We start from the raw sequence: 14,814 nt of genomic DNA, 5'->3' as shown, positions 1-14,814 counted from the left end.
AAAGAGAGACCGAGCTCACAACCAGGGGAACCGGGGGCAGGGGAAGCAGGCTCCCCTCAGAGCAGGGAGCCCAAGGCCCAGCTTGATCCCAGGACCCCCCAGATGGTGACCTGAGCACAGTAACCGACTGAACTACCCAGATGCCCACCCCCCCAACCAGTCTACTTTTGATGGACATTTGGGCAGTGTCCCCGCCTGGGGCCAAGGTGAGCAGGGCTGCTGTGGATGTCCTCCTGCATGGTCTGTGATGGAGGCACACGCACGTTGCTGTTGGACGTCCACGCAGAGGTGGGGGTGCTGGGTTGCAGGGTGTAGGCATGTTCAGCTTCGGCAGGCACTGCCCGACGTGCTACCCTTTTTTAATGCCAAAGCCACATGGGATTTTGTTGCGTTCACCCATCACTCATATTTGTGCAACCAGACTCGCGTTGGTGGGCACTTACTCTTTCTACAAGTTCTTCTGTCACAAACAATAAGGGGACTGAATCCTCGGGAGGCTGAGAGGTTAAGTGCTCGCTCCCTGCTTACATCAGGGCTCAGTCCCACCCCCGTCTGTGTAGCTTGCGTGATTTTTTTCACCTGTCGTGACATTGTTCGCGCAAGAAAGAGTAATTAGCCCTCGTTGTTCTCAGTGCGGTAATTCTCATAATTATGAAGAAGAAAGCCAGGTGAGGAGTCCACCTGCAGAATCAGAAACATCGCCTCGGCCGCTGGTCCCGTCCATCTGCGAAGACAGGGCCGTGAATGCCTCTCCCACTCACGCTCCTTACCCCGAGTTGCTGACGGCGGCCCTCCAGCCGAACCTCCCACGGTACCTGTGCCAACAGCACCTGTGCCAGGCCTCACCAAGGCGGTTGTTGAACTGCACAACCCGTTTCTATCGGTGATAGGCGATTCAAAAATCTTTTATTTTTTTTATGATAGTTAATTCATTCGCGTGGTTTGAGAATCACAACAACACGGAAAAGTATGCCGTGAAAGGTCCGGCTCTGTCTCGTGCGGGGCTGTGACGACCCCAGTGCACCTGCCTCACTATGCACCCTCTTCTGTTGACTTACTCTGTTCCTCTCCAGCGTCCCCGCAAAGCTGGGGGTGCTCTCCTCCGATCCTCCCCACGCGAGAGGTAGCGTGTGATTCGTGCTGCCCCACGCCTGGCCCCCAGGCCTGACCCTGCATTCAGGCCCCACGACGCAGGGTGCAACAGGACAGACTGCCATGTCAGGGAGACCTCAGACAGCGACCGCCCGGCGGGCGGGGAGGACATCTGAGCGCACACTCGCTACTTGTAGTTTTCGTTCGTGCTTTTCTAGTTTTCACGTGTACATGGTCTTACTGGAAGCAAAAGGCGCTTGCCAGCCTTCCTCAAAGAAAGGAAAAAGGTTCGCTTTAGCTACTTTAGCTGTTTCTTCTGACCTTGGTTTTTTTTTTTTTTTTATTAAGATTCTATTTATTTATTTTAGAGAGAGAGAGCGAGAGAGCTGGGACAGGGAGGAGAGGAGAAGCAGGCTCTGCTGAGCAGGGAGTCCAATGCCGGGCTCGATCCCAGGACCCCAGGATCATGTCCTGGACTGAAGGCGGATGCTTAACCGGCTGAGCCACCCAGGCACCTCCGTTTCTTATTACTTTGACCCAGAAAAATGCTTTTTGGGGGAGCATTTTCTTACACTGGCTTGCTGGAGCTGATTACCCACAATCAGTCGTAAAATGGAGCGTTTTGGGTCTGCTTTTGGCCTCCCGGGTTACACTCCTGACTCAGTTCCCCAAACGGCCCCACCTCCCAAGCTCAAGACTGCTGTTTGTCCCGTGAGCTGAAGGTCGGCACCTGGCAGGTCCTCTGGGGCACCTTGGGCTCTGGGCTGCGGGGTGGCTGCCCTCCCGGACTCCGGGGGCGCAGGAGACCGAGACCCTAAAGAGACCCCAAGCGCAGAGCAACGGGGACGCTCAAGGCAGCGAGCTTGGAAACGGCCCCCGAGGAGGATGTGGCGGCAGGTGAAGAGGTGATGCCGAAACTGAGCCAGCCCTGGGGGCGGGGGGCGGGGAGAGTCAGGGAGAAGAATATTTCAGAAAGAATATTCTCTCCTGTGAATAGATGCGAGGAGGGCGATGTGGTTTAGAAAAAGAAACTGAAGCCGGTCTGGCTGGGGCCTAATGAGCGGGTCGGGAAGTCGAATTCCTCACCTCGCCCGCCGACTTGAGCCCTGTGTTTCGGGGGTGTCCGAAGCTCATCCTTCCTGTTGGCCACCACAGTGCCCGCCGCCACCGCCTCAGACCCCGGGAGGGGACCCGGCTCAGAAAAAGGAAGAAGCCACTGAAGCAACCGGAGGGAATGACTACGTGCAGGCAATTAGGCCCGGAAGGCCTAGCTCTGCTTTCTCCGCTTTTACATGGTTATGACTTGGGCGAAACAACGCGAAACAAAAACCGAAATAATCTCAAATAATCGTTTTGGGCCTTTGCGTGTTTTGTTTGGTGGCAGAGTGTTCTAACAGAGGGAGGATTGGAGGAGAAGAAGGGACAGGGGGCGGACGACCCCAAGCCCTCGGAAGGTGAAAAGGACTAATTTGGCATCAAGTTGGGAACCTAGGTTCGCATCCCCTTTCTCTTTCTAGATGGTTCTCTACAAGGATTCTGCAGCAAGTGAATTTAGGTCAAGCAAATTAGAGCGTTTTTGGGGTTTTTTTTTACATTATTTTTCTCATGCTATTAGCAATTCTTTACACTTGGTGGGCACCGGGTGGAGGTTTGCCAGTTAGATTTCTCTTGTTCATTCAGTAAATACTTTATTGAGCACCTACTGTGTGTGAGCCAGGTGCTGCTCCAAAGGTGGGAGATGCACATGGAACAGACAAAAGTCCCTGTTCTCAGGAGCTGCCTTCATAGCGGAGCTTACGTGTTTTAGGACCACGGGGAGTAGATCTAGTTTCTTCCTTCATAAGGGGATGATCCTAGGGAAGCATCTTCCTTACTTCATTTTTCCTATCTGTCAAAAAGTTTGATGAAGGCCTTTGGAAACTACTGATCTGACTCCAGACTCAGCCCTTTCCAGCCACCTGTTCTTACTACTCTCATCCAGCGCTGGTTTCCTCATCTGAAAAAATAGACATAATAATGCCTCATTAAAGACGTTGTGAACATTAGACAAATTGCACACATATAACACTGTTGGGTATACACTGAGTGCTTAATACATGGCCACCATTATTATTATTAATTATTATTATTATTATTATTATGTGCTCTCTAGACACAATAAATATGTATAAAGTATGGTTTCTGCCCCACTGGGGTTCCATATCTACTCAGGAGGCCAGACCAAAATGCAAGAACTAATCATGAGCAGTACCCAAGAGGATATAATTAAATGGTTTAGCAAATTGTAGGGTGTTATCTGTAAATGCCACAGGAATTCAGAGGAGGAAGAGATGGATTTGGGCTGGTAGAGGGTTAGACTAATGCCTGGCTTTGCAGGGGAGGTCGAAGGAAGGGTTCTCAGGGTCCCCAAGCCCCCAGTCCCGAGGACGAGGCAGGAGAGACCAAGGCGTTGGCGGGATGGGCAAGTAGAATCCAGTCACAAGCGGCATGGAGGGGCGGGCAATGGAATTTAAGCTTGATGTGTGAAGAGAGAATAGGGACCAGCCTTAGAAAGCCCACTCAGGTCAACGTAGGTCAAGGGAGGAGAGGAGAATGAATGTTCCTCTCCATCTGAGTCCTCACCCTGGGGAAGGAGGGCCGATTGGGGGGTGGGGTGGGGGTGACAGGCGGCTCTTCATTAGGGCTGGTGCACCAATAAGCAATGTATTGTTGTTGTTGCCGTTCTAAGTCTGCTCCACGCCCAGCACGGAGCCCAGAGAGGGGCTTGAACCCACGAGATTGAGACCTGAACCGATATTGAGAGTCAGGCGCTCAACCGACTAAGCCACCAGGCACCTCTGGAATTTGGTGTCTACTGTTGATTCCGGGGTATCACATAACCCACACGTTTTTGTTTTTTTGTTTTGTTTTGTTTTGTTTTAGCTAACCCATACGTTTTAACCCAGGAGGGAGGCATATCCTCGTCAGTTGGCCAGTCAGGGACAGGGTGTTATAGCAGTATTGGCAGGAACATCCAGAGAACAAATACAGCCTTCTATGCATCTTTCCCACCTCTCTGCTACCTTCCTCAGGGAGCTGATGGCGGGGGGAGGGGGGGTGCTCAGGAGGCTGACACCGCTTCTGTACTTTAGGGCCAACTTCATGGTTTGGCCAGAGGACTCTTCACCCTGTGCTTGCTACTCCTTCCTTTGTGTAGGAATAACCATCATAAACAGCATTCCCAAGACATACAACAGGGCGCACCCAGTAGTCAGGAGGACCCTGTCTCCTTAGCCTTGTTTAAATCAAGGAGGCTCAGAGCACTTCACACACACTAACTCAGCAGCCTCCTTCTAAGCCTGGGAAGGGGGTGGGCTACCAATGAGGTTCGACCGTCTGAGAGGATTGGTTTTTGTCACAATGGCTGGGAAGCTGAGTGGCAACGCATCAATATATCATAATCCAATTAAGGTCTCAGGGTTGGGATATCTTGCTCCTACTTCCCAGATTTAAGAAAAAAAAAAAAGAATGCAGAGAGCAATCAGATAATGTGGATTTGCAATCAGATAATCAGAAAATCTGGCCCAGGGAGAGGCAAGGCAGAGAAGCAAAGTCCCTGAAATTCTCCAACAGCATCATGCCACCCAGCTACCATCCGAGCAGTCACGGGTGGGATTATGACATCAGTCTCATCAAGTTGTGGTAAAAACACGTACAACAGAAAATGTGCCATGCTAACCGTTTCTAGTGGCACAGTTTGGCACATCTGTGCATTTGCATTGTACAAGCAATCTCCACAATTCTTTTGATCTGGCGAGATTGAAACTCTGTCCCCAGTTAACCGACAACTCCCCATTGCTTCCTCCCTGTGGCCCCTGGCAACCAGAATTCAACTTTTTGCTTCTGTGAATTTGATTCCTCTAGGTATCCTTCACACAGGTACTCAACTTGGTTTTAGTCTTTTTGTGGCTGGCGTATGTCACTCAGCATCATGTCCTCAAGTTCCATCCTGAGGAGTGTAGCATGTGCCACAATGTCATTTTTAAGGCTGAGTAATATTCTTTTGTCTGTATCTGCCATATTTTGTTTATTCATTCAACCACCAATGGACAACGAGCATTCATTTGTTTCTTTGTAAGGCAACTGGTTTTTTTTTTCAATGTTTGGTGTAGCTTACATATTCACATGGTTCACAACCCAAACTGTATAAAAAAGTAAATGGTGGGCATCTCTCTTTTGGCGAGGGCACCCCTCGCCACCACCTATAGCTCCTTTCCTCAAAAGCCACCAATGCCAACCTGCCTTGTTTATGCATGCACTGGGCAAGTGGTAGCAGGCTGACTGCGCTGTCTGCAGCTTACTGTTTTGACTTGACAACATTTCTGAAAGAACATTGCCTACGTGGCAAGAACACACACGCACGTGCGCCTGTCATTGAGCATGGCCCTGGTACTGCCGTAGACGTGCGCTGCTGGGTGAGAGACGTGCACTCGGACTTGGGCAGGCCCTCCCAGCGGTGCACACAGCAGGAGCTTCTCAGGCATTCCCGGGTGTCTCACTCAGCCCCACCACCCTGCTGGCGATTATCATTCTGTCGAGCCTGCTGTGAGAACTCAAGAGAGGTGAAGCCACTTGTTCCAGAGGACAGAGCTACTCGAGAGGAGGGGTCTGGTTTTAAAGTGTAAGCCGTACCCTCCCATTGGGGTCTCTGCAAATGCTGTGTTCCCAGGCCCCGCTCCACTGCACCCCACTGTGGGGGCAGCAGGCCCAGCGTCGCTCAGGCCCCTTGTGGGCAGTCTTCTCCAGGCCCAGGCAGATCTCGGGGAGCTTTGGAGCAGCTGGAGAAAGAGGCAGAAAAAGGATCGTCCCACCCGGTGTTCACAGAGAGCCTCGAGGGTCCAAACTCAACTCAAGCACTTCCTCCCACCTGGACTGACATCCCCCAACACCCCCAGCCCCCAGCTCCCTGGCCCTGGCTCCTCCTAGTCAGCTTGGAAGAGTCCTCTCCTCTCTCCACCCCTGGACTGTCCCTCCTCCTCTGTCCTCCTTGGGCAGCCACCCTCCTCAGGTCATGTCAACCTAGCTGTTTCCTTGTCTGTCAACCGATGCGGGAACTAGTGGAGGTGATATTTGACATTGTTTGATACCTACCTTGGCCGCGCCGGCTCATCACCCAGAAGAGACCTGAACTGAGATGGTACACATGACCCAACAGCTGGTAAACAAGCCTGGGAATCAAAGATGAAACCTCAAGACCGGGTCAGGAGGTGAGCAGCAGGGTGTAGGGGAGGGAAATGTAGGAGTCGTCCCATATTCATGGGTGGTCAGGGGAGGCCATGCCTCAAGGTCATAACTCAGGCCCCTCCTTTCCCTACAAGTCCATGCCGCCTACTTTAACCCCATAGACCCCTGGTTTTTCTCCAACCCACGTACTCTCCCTGAAGTCCTCATAGATGGCCTTGCACGCCCGGGAGATGACGTCTGACTTAGATCCTATCTTCCAAGTAACTAGTGCAGCTTCTGTGTCCAACACTCTCCTAAGCCTGGACATATATTCAATGATTTAATCTTCACAGTGATCCTATGTAAAAGGGGCTATTTTAGGGGCTCCTGGGTCACTCAGAGGTTGAACGTCTGCCATTAGCTCAGGGCATGATCCCGAGGTCCTGGGATCAAGTCCCGCATCGGGCTTCTCCCTCTGCCTGTGTCTCTGCCTCTCTTTCTGTGTCTCTCATGAATAAATTAATACTATCTTTAAAAAAAATAAAAAATTAAAGGTGCTATTTTTATATCCTTTCTATGAAGAGGAATCGAGGCACAAAATGGTCAAGGAAGTTGCTCAAATCACACAGTGGGAGGGCCCAGAATCAAACCCAGACACCTTGGCTTCAGCATCGATGTTTTTGAAACACCATTCTAAGCGGGATGGAAGCCCCTTACAGGCCACGCTCCCGTCTGCTCCCCACGACCCCTGGGCCCCAGCCCGACTGGCCCCACAAAACAGAGGTCAGTAGGACTGCCGCTGGGACTGCCTCTGGTCTGGCCCTGCTGTAGTTTAGGTCAGGCGCCACTTGGACTTCAAACAAGTGTTAGGACCCCGTCAGGGTTCCATGGCCAGTGCACTCCTGGGCGCAAACCACGACCGTCTTCTCTCCACCTACCCCTTTGTGCCACGTAGGCGGATTGGCCTCCTGCAGGGTGGCAAGGAGAGCAGCGGGCCCTTTCTCAGGGGGCCTGTTGGCGCGACTGCTTGCTCCTCGGCAAAGATGTGGTCGGAGCTGTGCGGTCTGGAAGCGGACCGCCCGGCGGGTGACACAGCGGCCAGGTTGCCCCAGGCCCCATGTCCCGGGCGTGCTGGGGAACGGGAAGCACTATTCCCGCAGCCTCAGGCTGGGGGGCGGGGGGAGGAGAGCAGGAATTCAGCTTCACAAACACACGGGGATTTACACAGAAAATTACTGCCCTTTCACTCGCTTCTAGTTTCTTAGGAAGGAGAGGAGGGGAGAGAGAGGCCAAACAAGAGGTGGACCTCCTGAGGCGGCGTGAATGAGACCTCGAGTAATGGGAACCTCTGCCCAGCCATTTCCCCCAGGGTGTGAGCCAGCAGAGCTTTTCCTTGCAGGCTGGGCCTTTGGGGTTTGATCTGTTCGAAGCTCAGAGCTGGTGCTGGGAGTGTTTGGACTCCCATCTGCAAGTGGGTCACGAAGGCAAAAACCAGCCCTACACACTACGCGGGGAACACGGAGGTCCTCGCTTGGCCACTCGATGCTGGGGCTGGCCCAGGCGCCCCCTCGGAGGGGAGTCAGGGTGATTTATGCCAGGTTGAAGCAAAGAGGCTGCTTTTAGTGATCACTCTGTGAGCCTCCTGCAGGGTGGCCAGCTGGTGAAACGCCCGTGTGGGCTGCTCAGGTTTTCGTATTGGTTTGCAAAGGCTCCCACTGATCCAAATGTCAGAGCTGGTCTGGAATTTCGGAGTCGAAATTCCTTGCTTCGGGTCAACTCTCTTGTGCAAACCAAACCTGATGACAGTCTCTGGGAATGAGCAAGTACGGACCCTGATTCTAAAATAACATGACAGATCTTCAAACAAAGAAATTAGGACTTGCGTGTGTGTGCAGCGGTCACCTGTGAGGTCTGTGCTGACATTTTTCCTGCTCAGAACAGTGTTGGACTCTTTTTCTCCGCAACGCCGGCATGTGCGGAGCCACCCTTTTGCGTGCCTGAGAAGTAGCAGGGGCTTGTTTTTCTGGAGATGAGTTTACATGTTGGGAAATGTCAAAAATAATTCAGAGCCAAGTCTGGCGAGCCAGGCCAGCAATCCAGGTGAGTGATACCATCTGATACTCGAAGCTAAAAAAGCATAATTATGAAGTCATGTACCTAACATCCTTGTTGGACTAGCCCTGAAGACCCCCCAAAAGAAGAAGAGGGCCGTTGTAGGCAATCATAGCCCCCCCCACCCCATGTTATCGATGGTGACTTTGGAGGGCCCTTGCTTGCTTGGCTAAATAGATGGTAAATGAGTTATTTAAAAAAAAAAAAATCAGTCTTGCTCCTTAACATCATCCACATTTATGTAAAAACTCCTCCTCTGCAACAGCCATGTGATTTTTGTTGGCGTATGAGCTTATTACCTAGTGCTGCTCTCCCTGTATTTATCATAAGCCATTAATTTATTTCAATAGTCCCTACCATCGCTCCTGAGTTTTCCTTGGCAGCAGTCCAGTTCCTGAATGTACTGCCGAGCAAGGAGCAAGTAGTTTATCATAACAAGGGGCTGGGATTATTGTTGAGAAAAGCAGAGGGAGGTCACATCTGCAGGGCTGCTCAGGCCAGCGGAGTCGCAGGCGAGAGAGGCTGGAATTTGCTCTGGGCTCCCCTTCTGTCCAGTGCGGTCTGTCGGGGAGGCCACCCTGGCTGTCCGCTCACAGTGGCTGACTGGGTCCTAACCCGGGGTGGGGGTCAGGCCGGGCGCCGCAGGAGGCTCACCCACACGGGGACGGGGCTGTCACCCTGGAGTGAGGGCGAAGGCCGTGATGGTTATCTGGAGGGAAGATGCTCCGGCAGTGGACAGGGAAGGAGACTCCTGAGACCCGGCCGTCAGAGGGTGGCGGCAGGTGGGGGGTCCAGAACCTGCCCCCTGCACCCCGGCCCTCCCCGGAGAGCCGCGTTCCCAGCCAAGCCCCCCGACAGCTGGGCCAGAGCTCTATGGGGTTACAGCCTTAGATGAGAAGCTAATCACAAACACGACTCGGCCCGTTTCTTCCTTCTGGGCTCGGCTCCTGAGCCCGGCAGGGGAGTGGCCGGGCCATCCTGGATGGACAAGGGGTGATGCAGGGGGGCGTGAAGCCAGCCTTTGCTCACCAGGGCCAAGTTCTTACCCGTGTCCTGGGGTTTCGGGGGACCGACTGGCTGCCTAGGGTGGCACTGCCCTCAGCTTGGTGGGCAGGAAGGACCTATCCACGGTCTGCTGACTCCCTGGGCCCACCTGGCTGCACCCTCCAGGCCCCACACTTCGGGGAGCACCACCCTTCCCAGCTCTGCAGCGCCCCCGGACCGTGCCACCTAGGTCAGAAACCCTGTCTAGCTGAGGTTTCTGTTCTCGCTCTTCTCTCCCAGCCCTGGGGGTCAGTGTATCTAGAAAACCCACTTCTGGTCCCAACCAGCAGGACTGGGTTATGACTGGTGTTTCTGCCAAAACCCCTCCCTCCCCAACCCTGTTGAGGAATGTCCCACGGGCTCAGCCCCACCCTCACATTCCCTCATGTTCCTACTACCTCAGGCTCTGATATTCGCAGTGCTGGTCACTCAGGTCGACTGGAGACGGGGTCAGTGTCCTCTGCCCTGGAAGTCTTGCCCTCGGTTTACAGATTTGATACAGGCCGCCCGATGTTGTCTCCATGCGGACCCTATAGGCAGCCGCTTAGTGAACGCTGTGCGTGCTCGGAGTCTCGCCACCACAAGATAGTCTCCTTCCTTCTGAATTCCGTTTGCAAAACCCTCAGTCGCCAGCAGTTCTTCACAAAGAGAGGTCCTTGGTGTCACCAAAGGCAAGTCATCCTCACCAGAGTCCCCAGTAAATCTCAGTAGGCAGCTGGGATGGCAAAGTATTTCATTTCTTTGTTTCTTTCTTTCTTCTTTCTTTCTTTCTTTCTTTTTTTTCTTTTTTTAGGGCATTAAAGGTGCTGCACGCAAGTAATTAATCAGAATGCGTTAGTGGCCTTGACTTCATAGGTCATTACACAAGAAATTCTATTTAGCTCTGAGAGTGTCACACGTATTCATGTAGCCATCGGAGTCTAATTCTTTTTTTTTTCTACCCCAAGAAAGTTTCATGTGGGAAATGGGGCACCAAGAAATGCGAGAACCAACAGGGTTTCCTATTATAAAAACCTAAAGCAAGTCGGTCCCACCACTGGCATCAAAAGAAAAGTGGATTTTGGCACCTTGACCCAGAAAGGGGAATTTGCAAAGGGGCGGGGGAGGGGGTACAGCCCAGAATACAGTGAGATGGATTGATGAAGATGCAGATGGTTTAGGAGAGGATGGAGAGGGGCTGGGAGGAGGGAGGGGACGGAGAGCGATGGGAGGAGGGAAGGGAGAGGCAAGGGTTGAGCCATTTGGAACCACCAAGCCCGTAGTCAGCGGGCACAGGGCAGAGAGGTCACAGGTAGGCGCCCGGGCACCCGTCACCTGCCGCAGGTGTCTCTCCATGTGTGACCACTGCAGGGCTCTTCCTCAAGCTCTCCCCACGACTTTCAAAGCGCTGGTTGCCGGCTGCGGGGCGGCCGCCCTCGGGGGGAGAAGGGCGGTGGGCGGGAGAGCTGGCCAGTGGGGCGGCGTTGGGGACCAGGCCACCCCGACACTGTGAGTCTCTGTGCCTCGTGAGCGCCAGGTCCAGCCCAGGAGCCCCTGCCGAAGGAGCCGTGAATTGACCCCCAGGGGTGGCTTCCCGGGCCCCAGCGCTGGCGGCAACGTTGGACGGGGAGCTCGGCTCCAGAGAGTTCCTGGCTTTCGGGTGGTACATGACTACAGGCCCCTGGGAATGCGGTCAGGCCAGGCTGCTCGGGCCCAGCCGGCCCCTAGGCCGAGGCTCGCTCCCGCCCCGAGCTCCCCGAGCCCCCTGAGCCCCCGCATCCGGGAGCAAGGCCACCTGCAACACAGAGGCTTTGCCTTGCTCGGCGGCTGAGGAATTCCAGCCACGACGCCACTGTCCTCTGGGGAAATAAACGAGAGTTTTGGGAGCGGTACCGATGTCCCTAGTCCTGATCCACGAGAAAACGCTAGTCTTTTTGTTCCGAGGCTGGTCTTCAGCAGATGGTAAGGACGCTTGCATTCAGAAAACAGAAGCGGCGCTCGCGGGCTCCCCAGCCAGCCGGCCAGGCCTCCCTCTGTCCCGGGTGGGCAGTGGCCAGCGCCCCGCATGCCCCCCGACGGCCCCGCTAGCTCGGCCCCTGCCACCCCTCGGAGCCCGGTTTCCACCTGTTCAGGCAGCGTCCGGGGAGGAGGCGGCCAGGCTGCCAGGCCCGTGTGGCCATTTGTCCTGGCGCCCAGGGCCGCTCGGTGGGGAGGAAGGAGCAGCCTTCCCACGGGGGAGCAGCAGCCTTTCTGGGAGGTCAGGGCTTCTCCACCCACGCCGTGACCCGTGCCCCCAACTGAAAGGAGCCCTGGGCCTGGCCGTGTGGCCGCAGGCTCAGTGCGCGAGGGCCCGCCGGCAGCCTCCAAGGCCCTGAGCACCCAGGTCCCCTCTGGATGCGCGGGCCGCCGTCCTCACGCAGGCCTCCCACCTGACCAGCCCGTTCCACGGCCTTCGGCGCCAGGAAGAGACTTATAGGTGCTTCGGGCAGAGGAGAAAGAGATAGACACAGGAAAGAGAGAGGGATCGAAGATTTGGGAAGGAGGGTGCTCCAGGGAGAAAGAGTCACGAAGGGCAGGAGGCTGGATCCAGAGGAAGCCCGAGGGCTGGATGGCGAAGGGCGAAGACAGCTGTGTCCACGGTCCCGCAAGGGGAGCCGGAGAGCGGTGGCCGCGGGTCCGTAGCATCGTGTAGAATGAGGGACTTTGAGGCGGTGCAGCGTCACCTTCACTCTGTGCGTGGGCCAGAGGCTCCCACGTCCCCTGAAGGGCTCCACAAGTGCAAGCCGGGGCTGGCCGGGGCAGGGACCATGGTGCGGGGTCAGGGGCCTGGAAGGAGCAAGGCTCTAGGACAAACTACCTTGTATGCTGAGCTCTTTTTTTTTTTTTTTTTTTAATTTTCTAAACTTTTCACTTTGGGGTGCTTAGAGTTCATCGGAGAAGCAGGCAGATGTTCCGGGCCCGTCATTTCACGGATCAGCCAGCAAAGACGTGGCAGGCAGAGGCCCCCGGGGTAGCATTGTGTCCAGGGGCCGTGAGCAGCGACCAGCAGGGCCCAGCGAGCGGGGGGCTCCGGCTCAGTCAGGAGAGAGGCCGGGGCAGCTGCGCCCCACGTGGACTGCGTTCCACCCACAAGCACTCCGTACGGGTGGGCATGGATGACGCCCTTCCTCTGCCAGTTTATAAATGAAGCCATCTATACCCGGTTGGCTTCACATGAGGGCTCCTTGCACTTGGGGTCCGTTCTTACAGCGCGTCTCACAGACCGGCCCGGAGCAGAGCCGCAGTGAGAAACCGCCCACAAATGAACAAATGACCGCCCAAAGCCCAGCTAACACGTACCTGCAGAGTAAGACATGGGACAATATCTGGAAAGGACTACAGATCCGTTGAGTCAACCCTTAGGGATTAAAGGGTTAATTTTACTTTTGAATTAAGGACTTTAAATTCTTCACTGCACCCCCAGGCCCTGCTAACATCCTGCTTACAGAGCCTTCCAGGTGGTTGGTTTTTGGGTTTTATTTTCTACGCAGAGGAATGGAATCAAACAGTAGGTTGTGTCCTGTGAGCTGCTGTTTTTCCCTTGACAGTGCACAGTAGACATCCTTTCCCAATGTCAGTGGGTTGGGTTGGGTTTGATTTTTCTGTTTTCAATTCCAGGTAGTGGTAGTGGATGACATGGAAGGCGTAAGACCACTACACAAGTGAGCATGAGATGCTAAGAGAAGGGAACGCTGGGAGACACGTGCACTTCTGGGGCAAAAGGCAGGAGTAGGACGTGCGAGACCCTGGGGAGGGAGTCAGAGCAGTGAGGAAACAGAAGCAAAGAAGGAGAAAATTTCAAGGAGAGGAAGGAGCCAGTGGCCCAAAAATGCTGCTGAGAGAATTCGGAGGTCAAGGGCAGAGAAGTTTTGGAGGTCAAGAGTGGAGAGGACTCGGGGGTCAAGGGCAGAGAGAACTCGGAGGTCAAGGGTGGAGAGGATTCAGAGGTCGAGGGCAGAGAGGTCAAAGGGCGGAGAGGACTCAGAGGTCAAGGGCAGAGAAGTGGAATCTGATTCAGCAAAAAGGAAGTTACTCACTTTATACTTTCCCGCTGGCCCAGTTCTTTCATGTTTAGAAAGGAAGGAGGAGATTTCTGTTCTAGGAGCTGGACGAGAGCGAGCGTTCGTGACGGCGTGAGGTCGATGCTCTGAGAGAGTGTTGCTTAGAATTGCTTTTTGTCGCATTTGAGAGAAATCAAAATACAAAGTCTTAACCAAATGGATTTTATTTTGCTTAGCTGAGAAATTGTTGAGGCAAGCAGTCAAGAACTGTCACAGGTGGTCAAGGACCCACAAGGACCCACAGACTTTGGCTGCTTATTCCACCCGTCGTCCTGTGGGGGTTTCATCCTCACGGTTGCAAGGTGGCTGCTGTGCCTCCGGCCATCATTTGGAACAAGAAGAAGACAGAGAAAAAGACACGCCCCCCCCCATATGATCTGCGTCTGCCCACTTTGATCAGAAGCTCCTTCCCTACACCTTGCTTGCAGGTCACGGGCCAGAACTGGCGGCCTGGCAGCTGCCGTGCGAAGAGGAAGCTGCAGAAGCGGGAGTTTTCCCCGAGCACATCGCCAGCCAGGTCTTCTGGCAAAGGAAGGAGAGAAGGGTACTGGGCAAGCAACCAGCGCTATGTGCTGCGGGGCGCTGCTGCGAGGAGGGTTGGGCTTTAGCGAAACAGCATGCAGCCTTCTTAGGTCTGCTACTTTTTTGGTGAGAGACAAAAATATTACAGCAATCCTTTGATTCTAATTCCAATGGAAAGTAAAGAGCCCACCGACAGCCGCGGGTGAGGATCCCCCCAGGGCGGCACAGTTGGGGGACCCACGTCCCCTCCACCTCTGGGTTCCAGCCCTTTGGGTTTCACTGACAGGGTCCTCATGTCAAAATGCAATGCCACCTTAGAAGGGCAGTCGGAAAAGGCCCAGCACGGCGAGTGGCTGGGGACCTGAGGGCTCAGTGGGGGGAGCCGTCTGTGGTCTGCGAGGCTCAGGTGTCCTGTCCCGATGACAGACACGCCTGATCGCTGTTTGTGTCCAAAGCCGCGTGGGGCTGGGCCCGCTCAGAGCTGAGGGGAGCCCTCCAGGGGCAGCGGTGAGAACCAACGAGCTGCAGCAGGGAGGCAGCTCTCCCACCTCCCTTAGGGGCTCCGTCGTCTCCCGGAACCCTCTGCCCTCACCCTGCGGCGGCTCTGTCCCCGGGGGGCCGGTGCAGGTGCCAGTAGGGCTCCGCTCTCCCCCCACTTTCCCGCCCTGCTCCCCGCCCCCACGCCAAGCCTCCCGCAGGCCGAGCAACAGACTTCCCAGGTGCCAGGTCCAGAGCAGGACCAGATCGTCCGTTAGAGAACCGT

Source organism: Canis lupus, chromosome 2 (assembly GCF_011100685.1).
Source record: "Canis lupus familiaris isolate Mischka breed German Shepherd chromosome 2, alternate assembly UU_Cfam_GSD_1.0, whole genome shotgun sequence".
NCBI lineage: Eukaryota > Metazoa > Chordata > Mammalia > Carnivora > Canidae > Canis > Canis lupus.
The sequence above is the reverse complement of the archived record's forward strand: the minus strand, read 5'-3'. Positions refer to the sequence as shown.